The following is a 25,114-nucleotide window of genomic DNA, read 5'->3' as shown; positions in this document are numbered from 1 at the left end:
GAGTATTCACCTATGACATCAATTCACAATAAAGTGAATGTAAATTCTCTTGTTTTATTTCTATAAAATAACAAACAGGTTTATACTTACCTGCTCTGTGCAATGGAATTGCACAGAGCAGCTTTGATCCTTCTCTTCTTGAGTCCCCCACCCGTGCTCCTGACTCTTGGTGTGCCACCATAGGAATCTATGCACACCAGCATGAGGGAGCACCTTGTTATAAGGCAAAAGTGATAACTACAGTAAATGGCTTAAGGAACGAAACACCAGATTTTGGGTCCATGGCTAGGAAACTACCCAGACCTTATTGCCATTGAGAACTTGTGGTCAGTCTTCAAGAGGTAGGTGAACAAAAAAACCCCACAAATTCTGACAAACTTCCAGGACTGATTATGCAAGAATGGGCTGCCATCAGTCGGGATGTGGTCCAGAAGTTGATTGACAGCATGCCAGGACGAATGGCAGAGGTCTTGAAAAAGAAGGGTCAACACTGCAAATATTGACTCTTTGCATAAACTTAATGTAGAAAAAAGAAAATGAAAATGACGCCTCCTTTAAAACTTACTATTAACTCAGTGCGCAGCTGGCATCAATTATTTGGTAAGTCCCAAAACAAAAAGTGTAAATTATTGTGTTTGAGGTGCTAGCTTATATAACAATGTGTGTCCACATAAAAAACAACAAATACATTTAAAGAGGTTGTAAACCCTCTCTTATAACTTTTACCTATAGGTAAGCCTTTAATAAGTCTTACCTATAGGTACTGTAAATATCTCCTAAACTTGCACTGTTTAGGAGATATTTACATCTAATGCAGCTGATGACGTAATCGGCGCATGCGCTCTGAAGGAATGGCCGCCCGTACCATTCCTTCAGAGCCCTGTGCCATGAACGGCAGTTCCAACGTGCATGCGCGGGATTGATGTCATCACGCCTTTGGCCAATCAGATGACCGGGGGACGCAAACCAGAAAGCAGGATGGCCGAACATGTCGGCCGTGTCCCTGCTGAGCGGGCAGCACTGCGGGGGCTTTGTTCTAAGGTAAGTATTTCATAAGGAGCTAGTATGCGATGCATACTAGCTCATTATGCCTTTGTCTTACAGGTGTTTTTTTTTTCATTTTTTTGGGGGGTTTACAACCTCTATAATAAACAATACAGTGCTGTTGCTTTACCAATATGTGAATGTCCTATATTCAAGTGTGACTGTCCTTAATGAAATTTCTTCAAAACATCACGTGAATATTAGTGCTCTGTATTCTTTCTAAAGTGCTCCTTTTTTGTTCTCCTCCGTCTTAAGTAAGGGGGCCGCTCACCAGAAGACTTTGGGTCATCAGGAACCTCACAGCTTATATGGAAGTCCTTCACTTCAGGAGAGGCTCAGCATAAATCCAATGTTACCAGTATAGATAACCAGTGAGGTGGAACGCAGGTGGAACACATGCCGTCTATAGCCACGAGCAGTAAGGATTCTACTGTAATGTACCTAGTCGCACCTGAAGTAACACTGACATACGGCTTAAAAATCATTTGATTTCAAGTAAAGTCGCACCATTTCAAAGCCGCATTCGGTTTAACCGAATAGTTAAATATATTTAATCATGGCTGCTTATATTTAGTAATTTCCCATGCAGAATACTTTTAATTGTAGTGGGTAACTCATAGTGCATAATATGTATATGGAATGTTTAAGAGAAATTGAGTATAAATTTGTAGCTGGATGAGAATAGAGGTACCCTTAGGGGCAGACTGACAACTCATTGGGCCCCTGGGCAATAGGAGATCATGGGGCCCCCCCTGTGTCCTGGCCACACTCAAGCCACACTGCCCACATTACATACGTTGGTCCCTCTGGGATGAGGACAGAGAGGAACACCTGGTATGAGGACAGAGAGGGACACCTAGGATGAGGACAGAGAGGGACTCCTGGGGTGAGAGAAGAGAGGGACACCTGGGATGAGGACAGAGAGGGGCGCTGGAATGAGGAAAGAGAGGGACCCCTGGGATTATAGCAAAGAGGGACCCCTTGGATGAGAGCAGAGAGGGACCCTGGGATGAGAACAGAGAGGGGACCATGGGATGACCAATGGTGTAGGAACCCACACAAATCTGGGGGGGGGGCAGCATTTTTACTCGCCAGGTATATGCCCCTTTCAATGCAGAGCGCCACAGCATTGTCCCCAATCACTTCAGAGCACCACAGCATTGTCCCCAATCACTGCAGAGTGCCCACAGCATTGTCCCCAATCACTGCAGAGCGCCACAGCATTGTACCCCAATGATTGCAGAGTGCCCACAGCATTGTACCCCAATGATTGCAGAGTGCCACAGCATTGTACCCCAATGATTGCAGAGTGCCACACAGCATTGTACCCCAATGATTGCAGAGTGCCACAGCATTGTACCCCAATGATTGCAGAGTGCCACACAGCATTGTACCCCAATGATTGCAGAGTGCCACAGCATTGTCCCCCAATCAATGCAGAGACCAGCGTTCGTGCTCCCTTCAACCCAATGCACTTACCTGGCGGCGGCTCGGCTATCGGCGGCGGCGGGAAGGTGAGCGGCTTCTCCCTCGTCCTCTTCTGTGGCGGGAACCGGCGGGCGGCCTCTCCTCTTCTCTGCAGCGGGAACCGGCGGGAAGGTGAGCGGTGGTGACGGTGAGTGACTGACGCACGCACCGGCACCGCCCCCATTGCAACGTCATGGATCGGATGTCCTGGATGATGATTGGTCCAAGCTGGAGACTGGACCAATCACAGCCAGGACATCACGAAGGTGGGGGTGGCCAAGCGCTCTTTCCTGCGCCCAGGTTACGCCCCCAGAAGGCAGCCAATCGGCGCCTTTCTAGGTCGTAAACCCCACCCCCCCTTTAGCCACCACATAGGCCGGAACACCGGCGACAGGGGCGTTGCTAGGTGAGAAAAAGACCAGGGGCTTCAGCCCAAACCTAAATTTGATGACCCCGCCCACATTTTAAAGTAAGTCCCGCCCAAGCTCCACCCAATGCCCCATCATAAAATTTTATAAAATGTGACCACACGCATGTTAATCTCTCAACTTTCCAATCTCCACTTTTACTTGTAACTCTTCCCTTAAAAGCAAATGAGAGCATCAATTATGGCAATCAGGGTGTCCTATGCAAAAGCCTTTCTGGAGGTTCCTATGGAACTGCTTAAGTCATTTTCGAAATAGCAGAGGTCCCAGAACATCCACAACACACAAGAGAAATTCATTTCCCAGTAGCCTAGATGAAGCACCAACACCAAATCTTTCCAAATTAGCTGTAACCAGAAAATGGTGAGTCAGTTCCTCTATGACTTCCTGGGAAAGTTGAACATCAAGAGCTTGTTCAAGAAACAATGCACAAAACAAAATGTTACTTATCTGACATCACACTAGCAAAAGGTGAATTCTAATTGGTTGTCACAGGGTTTAGGGTGCCTTTGTACAGTTTCAGTAAATTAGGTTGAAAGGCTGCAGACTGCAAACATCATACAGGAGATGGTCAGAGACTGTGGACGTGATACAAGAGGTGGTCAGAGACTGTGGACATGATACAAGAGATGGTCAGAGACTGTGGACTTGATACAAGAGATGGTCAGAGACACTGAACGTGATACAAGAGATGGTCAGAGACTGTGGACGTGATACAAGAGATGGTCAGAGACTGTGGACATGAAAAAAGAGATGGTTAGAGACTGCAGACGTGACAAAAGAGATGGTTAGAGACTGCAGACGTGACAAAAAAGATGGTTAGAGACTGAGGACATCATACAGGAGATTGTCAGAGACTGTGGACATGATACAAGAGATGGTCAGAGACTGCGGACATGATACAAGAGATAGTCAGAGCAGTGGCGGCTGGTGCTCCAAATTTTTTTTGGGGGGGGGGGGGGCGCAAACAGAAAAATGTAATAGACATTGCTTTGCGGCAAGAAACGCTGTAAAAAAATTGCGTGACTTTGAGGTCCCAAAAGTGTGAAAAGGGCCTTCAGTAATTAAGGTATAGTGTGCCCCCTTTCAATGCAGAGAGACCACAGCGTGCACCCTTTCAATGCAGCGAGACCAGCGTGCCCCCTTTCAATGCAGAGAGAGCAGCGTGCCCCCTTTCAATGCAGAGAGACCAGCGTGCCCCCTTTCAATGCAGAATGACCAGCGTGCCCCCCTTTCAATGCAGAGTGACCAGCGTGCCCCCCTTTCAATGCAGAGAGACCAGTGTGCCCCCTTTCAATGCAGAGAGACCAGCGTGCCCCCTTTCAATGCAGAGAGACCAGCGTGCCCCCTTTCAATTCAGTGACCAGTGTACATGTTCCCTTCAATGCAGTGACCAGCGTACATGCCCCCTTCAATGCAGTGACCAGCATACATTCCCCCAATGCAGTGACCAGCATACATGCCCCCAATGCAGTGACCAGCATACATGCCCCCAATGCAGAGATCAGCATGCATGCCCCCTTCAATGCAGTGACCAGCATACATTCCCCCAATGCAGAGATCAGCGTGCGTGCCCCTTCAGTGCAGTGACCAGCATACCATTCCCCCATTGCAGAGATCAGCGTGCGTGCCCCCAATGCAGTAACCAGCGTACATGCCCCCAATGCAGTGACCAGCGTACATGCCCCCTTCAATGCAGTGAACAGCATACATGCCCCCAATGTAGTGACCAGCATACATGCCCCCAATGTAGTGACCAGTATACATGCCCCCAATGCAGTGACCAGTATACATGCCCCCAATGCAGTGACCAGTATACATGTCCCCAATGCAGAGATCAGCGTGCGTGCCCCCAATGCAGTGACCAGTATAGATGTCCCCAATGCAGAGATCAGCGTGCGCACCTCCAATGCAGTGACCAGCATACATGCCCCCAATGCAGAGATCAGCGTGCGTGCATCCAATGCAGTGACCAGTATACATGTCCCCAATGCAGAGATCAGCATGCGTGCCTCCAATGCAGTGACCAGCATACATGTCCCCAATGCAGAGATCAGCGTGCGTGCATCCAATGCAGTGACCAGTATACACGCCCTCAATGCAGTGACCAGTATACATGTCCCCAATGCAGAGATCAGCGTGCGCACCTCCAATGCAGTGACCAGCATACATGCCCCCAATGCAGAGATCAGCGTGCGTGCATCCAATGCAGTGACCAGTATACACGCCCCCAATGTAGTGACCAGTATACATGTCCCCAATGCAGAGATCAGCGTGCGTGCCTCCAATGCAGTGACCAGTATACACGCCCCCAATGCAGTGACCAGTATACATGTCCCCAATGCAGAGATCAGCGTGCGTGCCCCCTTACTTACCTGGAGCAGCAGCGGCAGCGATCGGCTCCTCCTCAGTCCCCCGAACGGCTTCTTCTGCTTGGTCCCGACGCGTCTCTTCCAGTACTTCTGGTCCCGCCTCCTCCTGGGCCAATGGCATGGGGTTTGCCTTGCGGCCAATCAGGAAGCGTGTATCAGACGCGCTTCCTGATTGGCCAGGAGGAGGATCGGTGTGACAATAGCGAATTTTCATTCGCTATTGTCACACAATGGGTGGGCTCGGGACGCACTGCTCTGCGCCCCGAGACCACCCTTTCCATCGCCTGGCTCTAATCAGGTGATGAAAAAAAAATCCCCTATTGAACTCCATGCGTCCGGCGCACCTGCTTGCAGATTGGGGGGCCGGACGCATGGATGGGGGGGTGGCGCCCCTGCGCCCCTAATGAGCCGGCCGCCACTGGGTCAGAGACTGCAGACGCGACAAAAGATATGGTCAGAGACTGCAGACATCATACAAGAGATGGTCAGAGACTGTAGTTATGATAGAAGATAGAAAAGCACTAGGGGGGCCGGAGAGCACAGGGGAAGCAGAGAGCACTGGAGATGCTGAAGGGCAGGAGGGGGCGACAGGAGAGCATTGGGGGGGGGACTGGAAAGAATTAAGGGGGGGTTTGGAAAGCATTGCAGGGGGGTTGGAAAGCACCGGAGTTGGAGAGCACTGGGGCGGGGGGCAGGGAAACCCAGGGGGACAGAGAGAACGGGGGGGCTGAAGAGCAATGGGGGAAACTGTAGATCTCTGAGGTGGGGGGGCCAGAGAGCATGGGGGGGAGAGCTGAAAACCACTGGGGTGAGCTGAAGAGCACATGGGGGGGGGGCAGGAGAGAGGGGGGCTGAAGAGCACTTGGTGGGGGTGTTGGAAAGTGGGGGGGGGGGGTGTTACACAGCACTGGGGGGCTCGGCCAGCAAAAGAAGTTGTATAGGAGGGGGATGGGGCAGCTACATATAGAGGATTTGATTTTTCCATATTCCTTCTGCAGCTGCTGAATGCCTGCAGAAGGGAGAGGAGAATCAAGCATCCAGCAGCTGCAGGAGGAATATGTAAAGATCAATTCCTCCATACGCAGCTGCCCCTTCCCCCTCCTATAGAGTCACATAGGGAGCCTTGCTTTGGCATTCACCTGCTGCCATCACCGTTGCCGCTGTTCTGACAGAACACCACCTCTGATCTACACATTCTACAGCCGGAAGAAGAGGGAGGCGGAGCCGTTTCTATGCGCCGAGGAGGCATTTAAAATCCTCCGCCGATCTGTGCAATGAGAGCCTCTCCTGCTGGTCACGTGACGAGTGACATCACTGGTTGCTAGATGCGTTGCCAGGCGATAGTAGCAACCAGTGTGGCAGGCCAGGCAGGAGAGGGAAGCATGAGACAGTGGACGGACACTCTGGGCTAATTACAGAAAATCATCCACACGAGACTCTGGGCTTTTTGCGAGCACACGCCACTGACCGGCGATGTACTAAACTGGGGGGGATTTCACCATACCTGTCCCCCCGCATTATTTCCTGGGGGGGATGTGTCCCCCCCGTCCCCCCAGTTCCTACGCCCATGGGGATGACAGAAGAGAGGGATACCTGGGATGAGGACTGAGTGGGTCCCCTGGGATGAGAGCGGAGTGGGACCCCTGGGATGAGGAAAGAGAGGAGGTCCTGGGATGAGGACAGCCAGGGTGTCCTGGGATAAGAGCAGAGAGGGACACCTGGGATGAGGACAGAGAGGGACCACTGGGATTAGAGCAGAGCGGGACCCCTGGGATGAGAGCAGAGAGGGACCCCTGGCATAAGAGCAGAGAGGGACCCCTGGGATGAGAGCAAAGAGGGACCCTTGGATGAAGACAAAGAGGGAACCTGGGATGAAGACAGAGAGGGGGTCCTAGGATGAGAGCAGAGAGGGACACCTGGGATGAGGACAGAGAGGGACCACTGGGATTAGAGCAGAGAGGGACCCCTGGGATAAGAGCAGAAAGGGACCCCTGGGATAAGAGCAGAGAGGGACCCCTGGGATGAAGACAGAGACGGAACCTGGGATGAAGACAGAGAGGGGGTCCTAGGATGAGAGCAGAAAGGGGGCCATGGGATGAGAACAGAAAGGGGTCCTGGGATGAGAGCAGAGAGGGGGTCCTGGGAAGAGAGCAGAGATGGACCCTGGGATGAGAGCAGAGAGGGACCCCGGGGATAAGAGCAGAGGGGGACCCTGGGCATGAGAGCAGAGAAGGACCCTGGGATGAGAGCAGAGAGGGGGCCCTGGGATGAAAGCAGAGAGGGACCCCAGGGATGAGAGCAGAGAGGGACCGCAGGGATGAGAGCAGCGGGGGGGGGGGGTTGGGATGAGGGCAGAGAAGGGGCCCAGGAATAAGGACAGAGAGGGTGTCCTGGGATGAGAGCAGAGAGTGGGTCCTGGGATGAGAGCAGAGAGGGGGTCCTGGGGTGAGGACAGAGAGGGGGCCCTGGGGTGAGAGCAGAGATGGACCTTGGGGGTGAGAGCAGAGAGGGACCCCAGAGATGGGAGCAGAGAGGCCCTCTGGGGATTAGAGCAGAGAGGGACCCAGGGATGGGAGCAGAGAGGCACTCTGGGGATTAGAGCAGAGAGGGACCCTGGGGTGAGAGCGGAGAGGAGGTCCAGGGATGAGAGCGGAGAGGAGGTCCTGGGATGAGAGCGGAGAGGAGGTCCTGGGATGAGAGCAGAGAGGGACCCCGGGGATGAGAGCGGAGAGGAGGTCCAGGGATGAGAGCGGAGAGGAGGTCCTGGGATGAGAACACAGAGGGACCCTGGGATGAGAGCAGAGAGGGACCCTGGGATGGGAGCAGAGGGGGCAGGCGCGGGCTGGGCCGGGGGGCAAGGTGGCAATTTCCCCCTGGGCCGATCTGATCCCCCTCAGAAAAGGCCGCTCAGTATCTTGTGTGTCAGTCGGTAGTCGGTACTCGATTGAAAATGGGAGGCGCTCACGTCACTCAGGCACTTACAGTCACACGCAGCGCTGACAGCTGACACTGTCTGTGACTTCCTGGAAGTTCCGGCGACTGCCCTGCCCTGCCCTGGAGACCTGGTTGCTAGATCACCGCTTAGCGTCTAGCAACCAGTGACGTCACGGTCTCCAGAGCAGAGAGGAGGACCCATGCAAAGCGCCGTGGTCAGCCGTCCTCCGCGCCGATTACTGGCCCCAGCCGCTCGGCCCCACCCACCTCCGGCTCCTCCCTCCATCCAGCAACATGGGGCCGATGCAGAAGAGAGGGCTGGCCTGGCCTGGTAAACTTACGGCGGCAAATCGGCAATCCAGATTTAAAGTGAAGTTACCTGCTGGCTGCTGCGGTGGACACAGTGTCTGTGAGGACGTGGTCGGGACTCGGAGAAGAATTTCCAGTGAGTGGCAAAAAAAAAAAAAAGTGTCATGTGATGTGTGGACAACATGTGGAGCATTTTTTCCCTGTACTTACCCCCTGGCACTGTATACAGCCTGTATATTGATGTCTAGCTGTTCCTGGCACTATATACCTGTCTCATACCTGTATTATACAGGTATGAGACAAGTATTTAGAGCCAGGAGCAGCTAGACATCAATATACATGCTGTATACAGGCCAGTTAGAGAGGTAGTAAACCCTTTTTTTTTTCTTTTTGACCCTGCAAGACAAACACATAATGAGCTAGTATGCATCGCATACTAGCTCATTATGCAATACTTACCTTAGAACGAGCCCCCGCCGTGCCGCCCGCTTAGCTGGATGACGGGCGACATGTCCAGTCGCCCGTCTTCCGGGATCGCGGCATCTGGCCATCTGATTGGCCAGAGCCGCGGTGACGTCGCGCTGGAGCCGACGGTCACGGCACCGGACTCTGAAGAAACGGCACCAGCGGCCGTTCCTTCAGAGCGCATGCCCCAGTGATGTCACTGGCTGCATGTAAGGTAAATATCTCCTAAACGGTACAAGTTTAGGAGATATTTACAGTACCTATAGGTAAAGCCTTATCATAGACTTACCTATAGGTAAAAGTGTCAGAGAAGGGTTTACTTCCTCTTTAAAGAGGAAGTAAAGTCCCCCAAAAAACCGAGAAAAAAAAAGCCCTGTAAAGAGAAAGGCATAATGAGCACGTATGCATCGCATACTAGCTCATTGTGAAGTACTTACCTTAAAACGAAGCCCCCGCCGTGCCGCCACCTTAGCGACAGGACGGCGACATGTCCGGCCGTCCTGCTTCCAGGTTCGCGTCCTCCGGCCATCTGATTGGCCGGAGGCGCGATTACATCACTCCCGCGCCTGAGCTCTGAAGGAATGGCAGGGGTGGCCGTTCCTTCAGAGCGCCTGCGCCAATGATGTCATTGGCTGCATGTACTCTAAATATCTCCTAAACGGTGCAAGTTTGGGAGATATTTATAGCACCTATAGGTAAGCCTTAATATAGGCTTACCTATAGGTAAAAGTTTGTGAGGTGGGTTTACTTCCTCTTTAAAGATGAAGTAAACCCTCCTCTGACACTTGTACCTATAGGTAATCCTATGATAAGGCTTACCTATAGGTACTGTAAATATCTCCTAAACATGCACCGTTTAGGAGATATTTTCCTGACATGCAGCCAGTGATGTCACTGGCGCATGCGCTCTGAAGGAACGGCCGCTGGTGCCGTTCCTTCAGAGTCCGGTGCCGTGACTGTTGGCTCCCGCGGCTCCGGCCAATCAGATGGCCGGATGCCGCGATCCCAGAAGACGGGCGACTGGACATGTCGCCCATCATACAGGTAAGCGGGCGGCACGGCGGGGGCTTGTTCTAAGGTAAGTATTTCATAATGAGCTAGTATGCGATGCATACTAGCTCATTATGGGTTTCTCTTTCAGGTTGCGGCAAAAAAAAAAAATTGTTTCGTGGGTTTACAACCTCTTTAAAGGTATTGGGTCCCTGAGGTCCCCTAGGGCTCCCCCTTGTGTCATGGGAGCGTAAGCTGGCCGCAAAGGAGGAGGTCACATGTGTAGATCTCAGCCAGGGTTCATGCTGGGACTTGCAGTCCTTTGCTTTTGGGGATGTAATCCCCCCAAAAGTGAAGGACTACAGGTCCCAGCATAAGCCCCTCAGAGCTCAGCATGTGTCACCCACCCCCGATCCCCCAACTAGTGAAGGACTACAGGACCCACTCATCCAGCTTAACCACTTCCAGACCGCCCACCGCATATATAGTGTGGCAGGGTGGCCTGGCTGTGCAAAATCACATACCGATGCGTGATTTTGTGCACGCGTTCTAGGGGGACGCGACACAGCGGGAGCCAATCAGCAGGTCACCTGCGATCATGCAGGAGAATGACAGAACGGCGGTCTGCCTTTGTAAGCAAGGCAGACGGCTGTTCTTTCACAGGAAGATGGAGATCTGTGTTTCAGCTGAGCTGAAACACAGATCTTTTTATTTTCTCTAGTACATCCATCCTCCACACAGTAAGAAAGCATTCCCTAGGAGCAAACTTAACCCCTTGATCACCCCTAGTGTTAACCCCTTTCCTGCCACTGTCATTTATACAGTAGCAGTGCATTTTTTAGCACTGATCACTGTATTAGTGTCACTGGTCCCCAAAAAGTGTCACTTTGTGTCAGATTTGTCCATCGCAATGTCGCAGTCCCACTAAAAAGCTGGGCATGGATGGTGAGTTGATTCGGTAGTTCAACGGGCCACTTGATCGGACTTGCCCCCCAGGCTTAAGGCTGCCAGCCCTCCCCTGAGAGGGGGGGTCCTGGGATGAGAGCAGAGAGGGACCCTAGGATGAGAGCAGAGAGGGGGCCCTGGGATGAGGACAGAGAGGGGGTCCTGGGATGAGAGCAGAGAGGGGGTCCTGGGATAAGGACAGAGAGAGTGTCCTGGGATGAGGGAAGAGAGGGGGTCCTGGAATGAGGATAGAGAGTAGCAGGTGGCATCTCTTTGATTTGAGGAGATGGGGTCTAGAGGATATGTGCTGGGAGGATGGGGGGGGGGGGGTGCTTTTGGAGTGGAAAGGGCTTGTGCTAGTGGGAGTGGGGGGGGGGGGGGACTGTAAAAACCTACATCAATGTAGGAAGCATATTGCACATGACACTGGGCTGTCATCTACATTGTGACTTTACAGACTTGAAGGGACCAGATCATCATTTCACAGGGAAAGATCAAAAGAGAAAAACAAGCAAAGATTCTTTGTGAAATGAATTCACAGGACCAGGGAGGGAATTAAACACACAAAAGAGCAATTGTACCCAACAAAGAAAACAGTAAAAAGAATAGGAACAATATTTTGGTAACGTCATTATCTTTACAAAGAAACAAGAAAGGAAATGTATACATTTATTGCTGGGAAAACATGCTTATGGTCATTTCATTACGGACTATAGAAGACATTCTAAAATAAATGAAAAACTAAAAAGTATAAAAAGAAGAAACAAGGACATACTGTTGCAATTCCAGCTTATTTCAAATGCCCAATCCTTGGGCCACATAAAGGGTATGAAACCGTTTATTATGATACACACAAGTTCTTTGGAAAAGTCAGCAACACATAGGGTTTTGGGAAAAGGCAGCATCACGTTGGGCTCAGGGAATAGTCAGCATCACAATTTGCCCAGGAATAAAGCCTCATACACACGATCAGATTATCGGACAAATTTACTTTCGTTTTTGTTGCATGCTAGTCTAATATATGGAAAGTGAAGAGGTTACTTTCAAACGAAAATTCTCCTACAACAGAACTCAACTACAGAAGCAATGTCATGTGTTGAATTGTTTTGTATGTATTCTTTAGTTTCTGCGCATTGCTAGTCTTGCTCTTATGATTTTTTTCGGATGAAAACTGTACTAATTAAACGAAAATTGGACGTTGTGTTGATGTACGATAAAAATTTTATAGCCTGCACATCCAGTTTTTGTCGTACGAAAATTCGTAATCGGCTGTCGAAAGTACTATACTAACGATACGAAAATCGGCAGATCGTTCGTCGGACTAAATTTTACTTCTGATTTTCTTATCGTCTGTACAGGCCCTAAGAGCCGGTTCACATTTGTGCGATCACAGAGATCGCATGTAATTCAGAGCGCACTGCTCCTAAAATTACATGCGATCTCTGTGCAGTGCAAATTCAGCCATACAGTTTGTATGGCTGAATTTGCACTGAAATCGCACTTAACTCGCACAGGACCCTTTTTTTGGTCCGCAGCAGAATCACATCGCATGGTGGTTCACACTAGTGCGATCCGATTCTGTGCGAACTTTCAGATCGCACTGTGATATGCGATCTGATCTGGGGGTGTTGTTAACTTATAATTGGCACCCCCAGCGTATCGCATATGGCAGTGTGAATTGCCAGGGGTGTGGATGCGATGCAGGAACACGCTGTATATTCGCAGCGTTTCCGCATCGCAGAAATGTGAACTGGCACTTAGTCGGCCTCCTATTGTGTTTAGGGAAACATCAGCATTATGTTGTGCTCCAAAAGTCAACATCACATTTTGTTCAGAAAAAAAAAAATAAACGCCGCATTAAGCTTGGGAAAAAGTCAGTATTGTGCTGTGTTTGGGGAAAAGTCAGCATAATGTTTTGTTCAGGAAAAAGTCAGCAGTGTTCAGGTAAAAATTGGAAAAGTTATTTTGTGCTCTGAAAAATAATAAGCTTCATGTTGTGCTCTGGTAAATGTCAGCCTTGCGCGGTGTTTATGGAAAAGACAGCATCACATTACATTTAGGGAAAAGTCAGCCTAACATTGTGTTCAGGGAAAAGTCAGCATCACATGCTCAGAAAAAAGTCAGAATTGCAATATACTCTGGGATGTCAGCATTACATTTTGCTGAGGAAAAAGTCAGCATAAAGTTGTGTTCATGGAAAAGTCAACATCACATTGTGCTTGGAACAGTCAATATAACATTGTGCTCAGAAAAAAGAAGTTAGCATCATCACATTGTGCTTCGGGGAAAAAGTCAAAATCATGTTATGTTCAGAGAAAAGTCAGCATCATGTGTTCATGTAAAAATCAGCATCGCGTTGTTCTCAGAGAAAAGTCAGAATCATGTTTTGTTCAGGAAAATGTCTGCATCATGTTGTATTCAGGGAAAAATCAGCATCACGTTGTTCTCAGTGAAAAGTCAGTCATGTTTTGTTCAAGAAAAGGTCAGCATTATGTTGTGTTCAGGGAAAAGTCACCATCACATTGGGCTTGGAAATAAAGTCATTATTATGTTGGGCTTAGAAAAAAGTAATTATCACTATGTGCTCAGAAAAAAGTAATTATCACTATGTGCTCAGAAAAAAGTAATTATCACTATGTGCTCAGAAAAAAAGTAATTATCACTATGTGCTCAGAAAAACAGTCAGCATCAGGTGCTCAGGGAAAGGTCAGCATCCCGTTATATTCAAAGAAAAGCCAGCATCTTGTGTTCAGAATAAAAGTCATCCTGTTGTGTGGAAAAAAAGGTCAGCATCATGTGGTGCTCAGGAAAAACGTTAGCATCACTATGTGCACCGAAAATAGTCTGTATTATGTTGTGTTCAGGGAAAAGTCAGCATCATCATGATGTGCTCAGAAAAGTTAACATCACATCGTGCTCAGAAGAAAAATTTGTGTTACGTTCTCAGTGAAAAGTCATCATCACTATGTGCTCAGAAAAAAGTCAGCATCACTATGTGCTCAGAAAAAAGTCAGCATCACTATGTGCTCAGAAAAAAGTCAGCATCACTATGTGCTCAGAAAAAAGTCAGCATCACTATGTGCTCAGAAAAAAGTCAGCATTGCTATGTGCTCAGAAAAAAGTCAGCATCACTATGTGCTCAGAAAAAAGTCAGCATCACTATGTGCTTAGAAAAAAAGTCAGCATCGCTATGTGCTCAGAAAAAAGTCAGCATTGCTATGTGCTCAGAAAAAAGTCAGCATCGCTATGTGCTCAGAAAAAAGTCAGCATCACTATGTGCTCAGAAAAAAGTCAGCATTGCTATGTGCTCAGAAAAAAAGTCAGCATTGCTATGTGCTCAGAAAAAAGTCAGCATCACTATGTGCTCAGGAAAAGATCAGCATTATGTTGTACTCAAAGTCAGACTTATGGTGTGTTAAGCCTCATACACAGGATCAGATTATTGGATGAATTTTCATCCATTTTTTTGTTGCATGCTAGTCTCATATGGAAAGTGAAGAGGTTACTTTCATACGAAAATTCTCCTACGACAGAATTCAACTTCGGAAGTGATGTCATGTGTTGAACTGTTTTGTATGTATTCTTTCATTTCCGGGGAATGCATAGTTTTGCTCTTCTGATTTTTTTCGGATGAAAACTGTACTAATTAAACGAAAATCTGACGTTGTGTTTACGTACGATAAAAAATTTATAGCCTGCACATCCAGTTTTATTTGTACGAAAATTTGTAATCGGCTGTCCAAAGCAACATACTAATGATCCAAGAATTAGTCGGACGAAATTTTACTTACCATTTTCTTATCATGTGTAGGGGCCTTTCAGTTGAATTAAAATGTATGCAAACCATTTTTTTGATTGTTTATGATAGGGTAGTTAGGACAACTGGAAGGGTTATCTTCTGTCTGTGATTTCACTTCACTTTGTGTCCCAGAGACACAACAGAAAGCTGTCTGAAAGGGATATCCCATCTTAAGTTGGCCTAGACGGGTAGTCTTTTTTTTGTACATGCTGCAGACTAGGCAAAAAAAAACAAACTAACAAATTCCTATATCCACACAAAGTAGATTAAGGTAATTCCCCCCCCTCCCCCCCACTCTTGGACATTATATTCTGACAGTGGCACCCACTGCTGTCAGAATGCAGCCGCTTTGACAGAAGTTGATCAAAAATGTACTTATATTGAGCAGGGACAACCTCACACTTATTGAAATTCGGCCAGTCTGTACTGAACCGCCTAAATTTCCATCTGTCAATGGCCAGCTTTAGACAAATGTTACCAGATGAGGTTTACCCATTAAAACATTTCCTCCACCTGTTCCTGTGACAACTCAAAAATATGGGGTTTGTTATCAATTTTTGTACCAAAGATAATCGTCGCTAGGACAAATAGAGGAGTGCATCTCCACAGTAGTGACACAGACAGCAATAAAAGCTTCCAACCCTTTACCACTCCTTACATTCTCTTTTTCTGCTGGTCCACTGCTCTTCCTTCAGGCTTAATATTGCTTGTCATTTTTCTGTGAGCCCAGAACATCACAAATAGCCCATACCTGAGGGTATAGCATCGGGTTGGCCTGTGGTTACAGGAGAATTCTTAAGAAGCATAGAGGATTGACCCACTGCTGGAAGAGAAGGGTCCAGACAGAACACACATGGAAAAAAGTTATTCTAAAAACATTGAATGGGAGGATGAGGGGACAAAAGCTGCAACTGGGCTTTAAAGGAATGAGAAGGGCAAGGTTTTGTGGAGGGGTATTGGACTATTGTTCCACTGCAGGTTAAAAGAGAAGTTTGGGTTTATTTTTTTATTTCAAATTGATACTTACCTAGCATCAAACCGAGCGATCAAACACCGCCGATTGCTGGGTTCTGATAGCTCTCCAAGCAGAGAGCTGCTGACTGTCAGTCACGGCTCTCTTCTATGCCCCCTCCTCGCTTTTTGGAGCGCTGGGCTGTGGTGGGGTGGGGAGCTGAAAGACTGAAAGACAGAGCCGCGTGTTGGTTCAGGCACCCGGAGGATCTCGACTCTGTGGTCATGATGATGCGGTGCCCTGACCGACATCTGTGACGTCAGCAGAAAGCAGACTTCAGACCGCTGTCTGCTGAAAACCGGTCACAGGAGAGCAGAAAGAACTGCACTTCTGTGAGCCATAGGAGATGTACAGTCAAACAAACTTTGGCTGTACATCTCCTTTAACCACTTGCCGACTGCTTACCGCATATTTACTGCAGCAGTGTGGCTCTCCCAGGCAAACCAACGTAGGTCTACATCGGTCACTTGGTGGCAGCTAGAGGGGAAGTTGGCACCTCTGGTGGCACGCTCCCGTTCATCAGCGAGGGAAGCCGATGCACGGGTCAGGCGGCTCCGATTGCCGCCTGGCACCCGCAATCGCTCCCCGCTGAGAAAGAAGAACGGTCGGCTGTTGTAAACACAGCTGACCATTCTTCTCCCTGGAATGATCATAGAGCCCCTGTGATCCTTCTGTATAGGATTACAGGTTTCTATGGTCATTCCACAAGCCACGCCCCCCCAAGTTAGGTACACATTTAACCCCTTGATCCCCTATACTGTTAACCCCTTCCCTGCCAGTGTCATTATTACAGTAAGAGTGCATATTTTTAGCACTGATTACTGTAGTAATGTCACTGGTCCCCCCAAAAGTGTCAAAAATGTCAGTCAAGGGTCCGATCTGTCCGCCGCAATGTCGCAGTACCCCAAAAAAAATCGCAAATCGCCGCCATTACTAGTAAAAAAAACAAAAAAACAATTAAAATGACATAAATCTTTCCCGCAGTTAGTAGACGCAATAACTTTTGCTCAAACCATTTAAAATACGCTTATTATGATTTTTTTTAACCAAAAATATGAAGCAGAAAACAAATTGGCCTAAAATGGGGGGGGGGGGGATGTCATATAACAGAATATGAAAAATATTCTTTTTTTTTTCAAAATTGACGCTATTTTTTTGTTTATAGCGCAAAAAATAAAAATTGCACAGGTGATCAAATACCACCAAAAGAAAGCTCTATTTGTGGGGGAAAAAAGGACATCAATTTCGTTTGGGTACAGCTTTGCATGACCGCGCAATTGTCAGTTAAAGTCACGCAGTGCAAAGTTGAAAAAAGTGGCCTGGTCATTAAGGGGGCAAATCCTTCCGGTCTTAAAGTGGTTAATGGCCTGTAAGACCAGTTGGATTCACGGTTCTTTAGGCCCAGTCTGGTTGAATCACTATTATATCTGGCTTTTAAAAGTCACTTTTTCTTACTATTTATAATATAGAGTGCAAAAGCAGGATTTCCAAAAGAAACAAACACATTTAGCTTGTAACAATTGTCATTGCACAATATGCACCTGTGAAATATGGTTTATTTTCATTCCCTTTCCCTGGGATAGCGCTCCCACATACATTCCCTATAGCTACAGAGATAAAGAAGCTACCACGGCTTCTCCAGCAATCTAATGAGATGTATTCTCAGCACTGAAAAAGATACAATTATGGACAGGCTTCTGGCCAACCGTACAATCTATGCAGATATTACAGACTAGGCAAAAAAAAAAAAGAAGAATTTGCTTTAACCCTCTGATAACTCCTCTCTCTTAGGAAATAAATAATATCTAATTTGCCTATCTAAGCCATGCTATAGTACAGTATGTTCACATTTAGAACATACATTGTAATTGAAGTTATATTTGTAAAGCTGAAAGAAGTATGCTTAGCTATCACATTTTGCTTGCCTTCTGTAGTTTGAAAACGTCAGTTGCTATTAAAATCTACTGTGCCTCCCTTCTTTGAGAAGATAAAAGCGTATCTAAGCCCCAAAACAAAAATTCTATACTGTATATTGCAGCTTACCAGCCCTTAGTCACTGCTCCATTGTTTTTTTATTTTTAGTGTTTTTTCTTCCTTTATTTGCACTTAATGATCCAGTGTTACACTTCCCATAACAAACACAAGGGCACACCGGCCTAGTGCATTATCCTTTAAGCAGGTTTATTAAAATAATGAATTAAAAATACTCACAAACGGATTCTTGATAAAAAGCACATCAAACAAAGTATAAAATCCTCAGCATCGAGATCGGAATTGGATCGTCCCCCGAAGCTGTACAGGCTTACGCGTTTCGAGGCAGCGCCTCTTCTTCAGAGCCTAGGGTATCCCTACTCTGGATGAAGAAGCAATGGAGACACCCTTGCAGAGTAGCATTGTCAATCCAGGAAGAATTTAGTGTTAAGGCCCGTACATACAACAAGAAAATCGGAAGTAAAACTTCGTCCGACAAACAATCTGCTGATTTTCTGATCTATATTATGGTGCTTTCGACAGCTGATTCGGATTTTTCGGACGACAAAAACTGTATGTGCAGCCTATAATATTTTTATCGTATGTGAACATAACCAATTTTTTGTTTAATTAGTACAGTTTTCATCTGAAAAAAATCATAAGAGCAAGACTGCTCGGAAAACGAAAGAATACATACAAAACAATTCAACACATGACATCACTTCTGAAGTTGCATTCTGTCGTACGAGAATTTTTGTATGAAAGTAACCTCTTCACTTTCCATATGAGACTAGCATGCAACAAAAAAATGGATAAAAATTCGTCCAATAATCTGATCGTGTGTACGAGGCTTTAGTTGCACTGGCAGATTTAGATAGACTTGACTAACAGATTAAAGCCCTACTTCAGCAAACACCTTTAAAGCAGTTAGAGCAGAAGTTGTAGCAAGGTGTTAGACACTGCCATTTTGGTAAATGTGTATGCTAGCTGGCAAGTGTGCTGGGAAACCTTTTTGCTTGTTTTTGCTGTGTAAAGTTATTCCATGTTCACCTTACTTTAAAATATAATTATAAATTGAGGCGGTTGCCATCTTTTGTATAGCTTGCTCGCTGGAATGGGATGTGGTACACAATAGGTTTGGTTTACTAAAACTGGAAAGTGCAAAATGTAGTGTTTAACCACTTGCCGTCTGCTTACGTTGACACTACTGCGGCAAAGTGGTCTGTTATCGTCTGACGACGTAGACCTACGTCGCCAGACACTCCCCTTACTCGGCGGCGCGCGTGTGCGCCGCCGGAGGCTCGCTCCCGCTGTATTCAGTCACAGCGGGAGTCGGGCCAGGGGAGGAGCAGCGGCAGTCGCCGCTGCTCTTCCCCGATCGTCGGGGATCTAGTGTGGAGATCCGCCTGCTTGTGTAAACACAAGCGGGCGGATCTCCTAAGTGACAGGCAGGGTCAGATTGCAGGGTTCAGCATAGCTCAACCCTGGATCTGTCCTTGTGTCACTCAGTCACCTACCCCCACACACGTCAGTAAGCACCAGGCATACATTAACCCCTCCCTCTCCAATAAAAATTAACCCCTTCCCTGCCAGTGTCATTTTTACAGTAACAGTGCATATATATAGCACTGATTACTGCAGTAATGTCACTGGTACCCCCAAAAGTGTCAAAAATGTCAGTCAAGGGTCCGATCTGTCCGCCGCAATGTCGCAGTCCCGCAAAAAAATCGCAGATCGCCGCCATTACTCGTTAAATAAAAAAACACCAAAAATGACAAAAATCTTTCCCTTAGTTAGTAAACGCAATAACTTTTGCGCAAACCAATCAAAATACGCTTATTGTGATTTTTTTTACCAAACATAGGTAGCAGAAAACAAATTGGCCAAAAATTTTAAAAAAATTTGATTTTTACATTTTTTGGGGGGGAATTTCATATAAAAAATGTGAAAAATATTGTTGTTTTTTCAAAATTTACGCTTTTTTTTTTTGTTTATAGCGCAAAAAGTAAAAATCGCAAAGGTGATCAAATACCACCAAAAGAAAGCTCTGTTTGTGGGAAAAAAAGGACGTAAATTTTGTTTTGGTACGGCGTTGCATGGAAGCTGATTGGTTTCTATGCAGAGCTGCACCAGATTTTGCATTCTCCAGTTTTAGTAAATCAACCCCATTGGACGCCTTTAGCTGCCATTGTGCTTTTGCTGGGCTTCTGATGTATCCCTATACCTTTTAGGAGGAATGGGCTGCCTCCAGGCATACCTTCACTTAATGCATCCACTACTACAGTATATATGCTCCAACATGGAGACTCTGTATAAGAGTTAGGACCGCACTTTACAAAGGAACCTTGGCCAGGCAGTGTGGCCTCTTCATATATTTGCAAATGTTTAAAAAAGTACTGTGCAGACCAGCACATTATGGCTAAAAGCTCCTGAGGACAAATTTTATTTGTTTAACTACACTTTAAAGATACGTATCTCATGAAATCCTACATTTTAAGCCCTTCCAGGGCCTTGCCTACTGTCTTTGTGTTTGTAAAGTACATCCTGGCATTCACCTTCTTTGGCTGCATTATCACTATTTTCAGGATGACCTTGAGCTGGGGCAAATACAGGACAACATGGTCCTTAGTTATAGCACTACCTTGAACCCAAGGAGGCTACACAGCAGAATATAATGTGACAAGAGCCTGCAGTCTTAACCAGAGTCAATGTGTTGATTTTGATGATGAAGTTTACTGAATCTGGCTCAAGTGCACTGTATAAAATGCAGAAAAAAAGAGTGTACTTTCTGATTTTAGTATGGCTACAGTGTTGAGTGATCTGCCCATGGATTGATATTACACGTTGACTGCTTTTGGTCAAACATAGTACAAAATGTCTTCAGCATGTTAACTGTAGGAACACCAGGGTGCTCTGTGCCTCCAGATTGCCTGTGATAGCAGAACTGGCGCAATATTTTCATTCTCTGGAGCCAAGCTTGTGGGAGATCAAGAATCCTATGCATTTATTGAGTTTAGCCCTAAGAGATGTATGTGGTCTGATCAGACAATGAGATTATATCATGAGTGCGGATTCCAGAAGAGCGCATGTGGTTTTCCAATTTTTCTCTACTTGGAAGATCACAGAGGGCTAAATGTTATTTCCTAAGCTTGCCGGACCCCCGCTACCAGTGCTTACGTGTTTAACTTTCTCCATTCTATTAAGCTGTCTTATTTCTAGTTCAGCTCCAGTGTATTTCCCATACGAGGCATCATCTGTCCACGGGGACGCTGGCTGTCACTAATTCATTTTTCATGGCTCCACACGAGAGCGCTTTCCAAAAAGCTTATTTCTATTGTTCGGGCGCGCTCAGTTCACTCACCTCCATCTCTAGCCATATCTTGCTGTAGACCCGTAAGCGTCCTGCCGCATGCTTTATGTAAACCGTTAAGTTCACTTTACATTAAACAGAATTTATTTTTTTTATTTGTAAATTAGTACATGTGGGAAAGAATTCTCTGTACTGTGCACATTTTTGCTCATCACAAGGTTATCAATAGCTTAAGGAGACCATGTCACCCGACATGTTATTTACCTATAAAAGCTTCCCTTGTGTAGATATCCAAAAGCCTTGAAGCTTGTGCTGGACACCACCATCTCAGATGTGATGTCAGCAGCCTCAGCAGTCTCAGAGCTGTCATTTAAATGACACACTATTGTATTCTTCTTCCATCCCCCCCCCCCCCCCCAAGTTTCTACATAAAATGTTATGTAAGGGAGGGGAGGAGGAGCTGGGCCAACACAGCCTGTAATTAGACACTCTCAGAAGTGGACTATGAAAAAGCATAGGAAAGCATAGGGCAGTGGTGGAAAACCTTGGCACCTCAGATGATTTGGAACTAGATTTCCCATGGTGCTCATGCGCTCTGCAGTGTAGTTAACCTCCCTAGCAGTATTCCCGAGTGTGGCTCGGGGTTAATTTTCAGTACCAAAAGCGGTAACCCCAAGCCACACTCGGGATTAGCCCGCAATGTTACTCACCTTCCCTGCGATCCTCCGCCGTCCTCCCCGCTGTCCTCCCCAGTGTCCTCACTGTCTCTCCCCACTCTGTGCACGGCCGATTGCCAGAGCAATCGAGCATTGCGACACAGGGGGGTGGAACCGGCGGCAAATTCAAAAGTGTAAATACACAAATGACCTGATACAAAGCTGTGATCCTAACGGATTACACTGTATCATGCCATTTCACCACAGGATTGCACCTGGATACTTTTCCAGTGCCCTGTCTGTGCTTTTCCAGTGCTTTGTGCCTGGAAAATTGAGAACGACCATGATGTCCAAAAAACGCTCTTTTTGCGCAAAAGCGCTTTTAGACGAACTGGAAAACAGAGACAGTGAAACAGAGTTACTTGAAGAACTGAGCGATAGCGATTCATGGGAAAATTCGTCATCAGGTACGAAAAGTGACGACAGAGACGATTCTGATGTCTCTTTCTGGCACATAGCTTGTGGAATTTGGGAAGTATATCAAATGATTCTTCAGAATTTCCAACGGAGCGATGTGACAGCAAGACATCAGAATCGTCGCTGTCCTCACTTTCCGTACCTAATGATAAATTTTCCCACGAATCGCTATTGCTCAGTTCTTCAAGTAACTCCGTTTCGCTGTCGCTGTTTTCCAATTCATCTAAAAGCGCTTTTGCACAAAAAGAACGCTTTTTGGACGCCATGGTCGTTCTCAATTTTCCAGGCACAAAGCTGAAATCCTGTGGTGAAATGGCATGATACAGTGTAATCCGTTAGGATGACAACTTTGTATCATGTCATTTAGTGTATTTACATTTTTGAAATTGCCACCGGTTGCAAAGCTCGCAGGGAAGGGAACCGGAAGACAGGTGTCGGCATCAGCCGAGCACACAGCAGGAGGACAGCGGGAGGACGGGGGGGGGGGGGTTTGCATGGGAAGGTGTGTTTTAAAATGTAAAACAACAGATTTCCGTGCAAAACAATGTACCGCTTTTAGCACAGAAATCTGGACATAATCAGACCACCAGGGAGGTTAAGCATCATGGGAAATGTAGTTCCAAAACATCTGGGGTTCCAAGGTTCGACATCACTGGCATAGGGCATTGCTAGGGAACTGAAACTTTTTGTAGGGCTAATTTCCATAGCAAGTTCAGCAATTTTTCTCGATAGACTTTGGGTGCTGTCTAGGAGGAACCTGTATCTAGATGGACATAGAGGTCTCCCAAGATTTGGGTAGCCATCTTAGACACCTAGCCCCTGCTGGGTCCTGTGATGGAGTGCAGTGTGAGGAGTATGTGATATGGACAGGTATATGCTGGATAGGAAGAAATGGGCCTAGTGCAACTTTTGGTCTTTTTACCTTTTATATATGAAAAAAAAGTAAATAAAACAGTGCTTATTAAATATATCTAATGTATAACAGTAAGTGAAATCAATGCATTGTTTATGCAATCCAAGTAACTGCAGAACTGTAGCTTTTTGCCACATGACACTGTGCAACCTCTCTCTTCAAATAGAACTATAAAGGTATTTCGAGCAGGGAAGATTTGGCTAGCTCAGTTTTAGGGCTACTTGTTATCAGATATGTGGTCTACCATTTTCTACATTTTCAAGTACATTTATTTTTCTTTTTTGTCATGTGAACAATATTTTTTGCAAGTTGCTTTAGATAACTAAAGACCTGCATATAAAATGTACTATGATTATCTGGCAGACTAATGTGTTGGCTATTGTAGGGTCATGTTATGTATGTTCTTGTGAAAGTCATTCATGAGTCTAGTGAGCAATTTCTTGTGACTGTGGGGGAGATTTACTAAAACTGGAGTACACAGAATCTGGTGCAACTGTGCATAGTAACCAATCAGAAACTATATGGTATGAGGAGAAATGGCATGTGTTTTAACCACTTTACGTCTGCTCGTTATCGTCCAGCGACGTAGACCTACGTCGCTGGACTCCTCCCCTTGTGGGTGGCACGCGCGCACCGCCGGAGGCTCACTCTCGCCGTATTCAGTTACAGCGGGAGTCGGGCCAGGGGAGGAGCGGTGATGATCACCGCTGCTCTTCCCCGATCGTCGGGGATCGAGTGTGGAGATCCGCCCGCTTGTGTAAACAAAGCGGGCGGTTCTCCTAAGTGACAGGCAGGGTCAGATTGCAGGATTCAACATAGCTGAACCTGCGATCTGTCCCTGTGTCACACAGTCCCCTCCCCCCACACACGTTAGTAAGCACCAGGCATACATTAACCCCTTGATCACCAATAAAAATTAACTCCTTCCCTGCCAGTGTCATTTTTACAGTAACAGTGCATATTTATAGCACTGATTACTGCAGTAATGTCACTGGTACCCCCAAAAGTGTCAAAAATGTCAGTCAAGGGTCCGATCTGTCTGCCGCAATGTCGCAGTCCCGCAAAAAAAAATCGCAGATCTCCGCCAGATCGGCGCCATTACTAGTTAAAAAAAAAAACAATAAAAATGACATAAATTTCCCGTAGTTAGTAGCTGCGATAAATTTTGCGCAAACCAATCAAAATATGCTTATGGCAAATTTTTTTTACCAAAAATATGTAGCAGAAAACAAATTGGCAAAAAAAGTTTAAAAATTTAGATTTTTAAATTTTTGGGGGAATTTCATACAAAAAAATGTGAAAAATGTTGTTATACCACCAAAAGAAAGCTCTATTTGTGGGGGAAAAAAAAGGCATAAATTTAATTTGGGTACAGCATCCATCGCACGACCGCGCAATTGTCCGTTAAAATAACGCAGTGCCGAATCGCAAAATATGGCCTGGTCAGGAAGGGGGTAAAATCTTCCGGTCTTAAAGCGGTTAAAAATACGTTCATTGAGAATTTTTTTGTCAAAGACATGTAGCTAAATACATTTTGGCCTAAATATATGACAAAAATTTAATATATTGGATATTTTTTAACTGTCAAAGAAGAAAAATATTGTTATTTTTTCAAAATTATCGCATTTTTTTATTAATATCTCAAAAAATGAAAAGCACAGAGGTGATCAAATACCACCAAAAGAAAGCTCTGTTTGTGGGGAAAAAAAGGACGTAAATTTTGTTTTGGTACGGCGTTGCATGACTGCGCATTTGTCAGTTAAAGTCGCACAGTGCCGAATCGCAAAAAGTGGCCTGGACGTAAGACAGCAAAATCCTCCGGTGGTAAAGTGGTTAAAGGGGAGGGTCTGTCATGTCCAATACATTTTTGAAAGTGCAAACCTTGTGTGCAGAAACTTCACCAAAACCCCTCATGGACTTTACAGTAAAGAGAGACAGAATTGTAAAAAATGTATTTTTATTAGATTGTAAAAATCTTTATAGAAAAACCTACAAACATTACAACCGTATAGAAAATAGATACAG

Source organism: Pelophylax lessonae (assembly GCF_965119305.1).
Source record: "Pelophylax lessonae genome assembly, chromosome: 5".
NCBI classification, from domain to species: domain Eukaryota; kingdom Metazoa; phylum Chordata; class Amphibia; order Anura; family Ranidae; genus Pelophylax; species Pelophylax lessonae.
Note: the sequence above shows the minus strand (reverse complement) of the source record.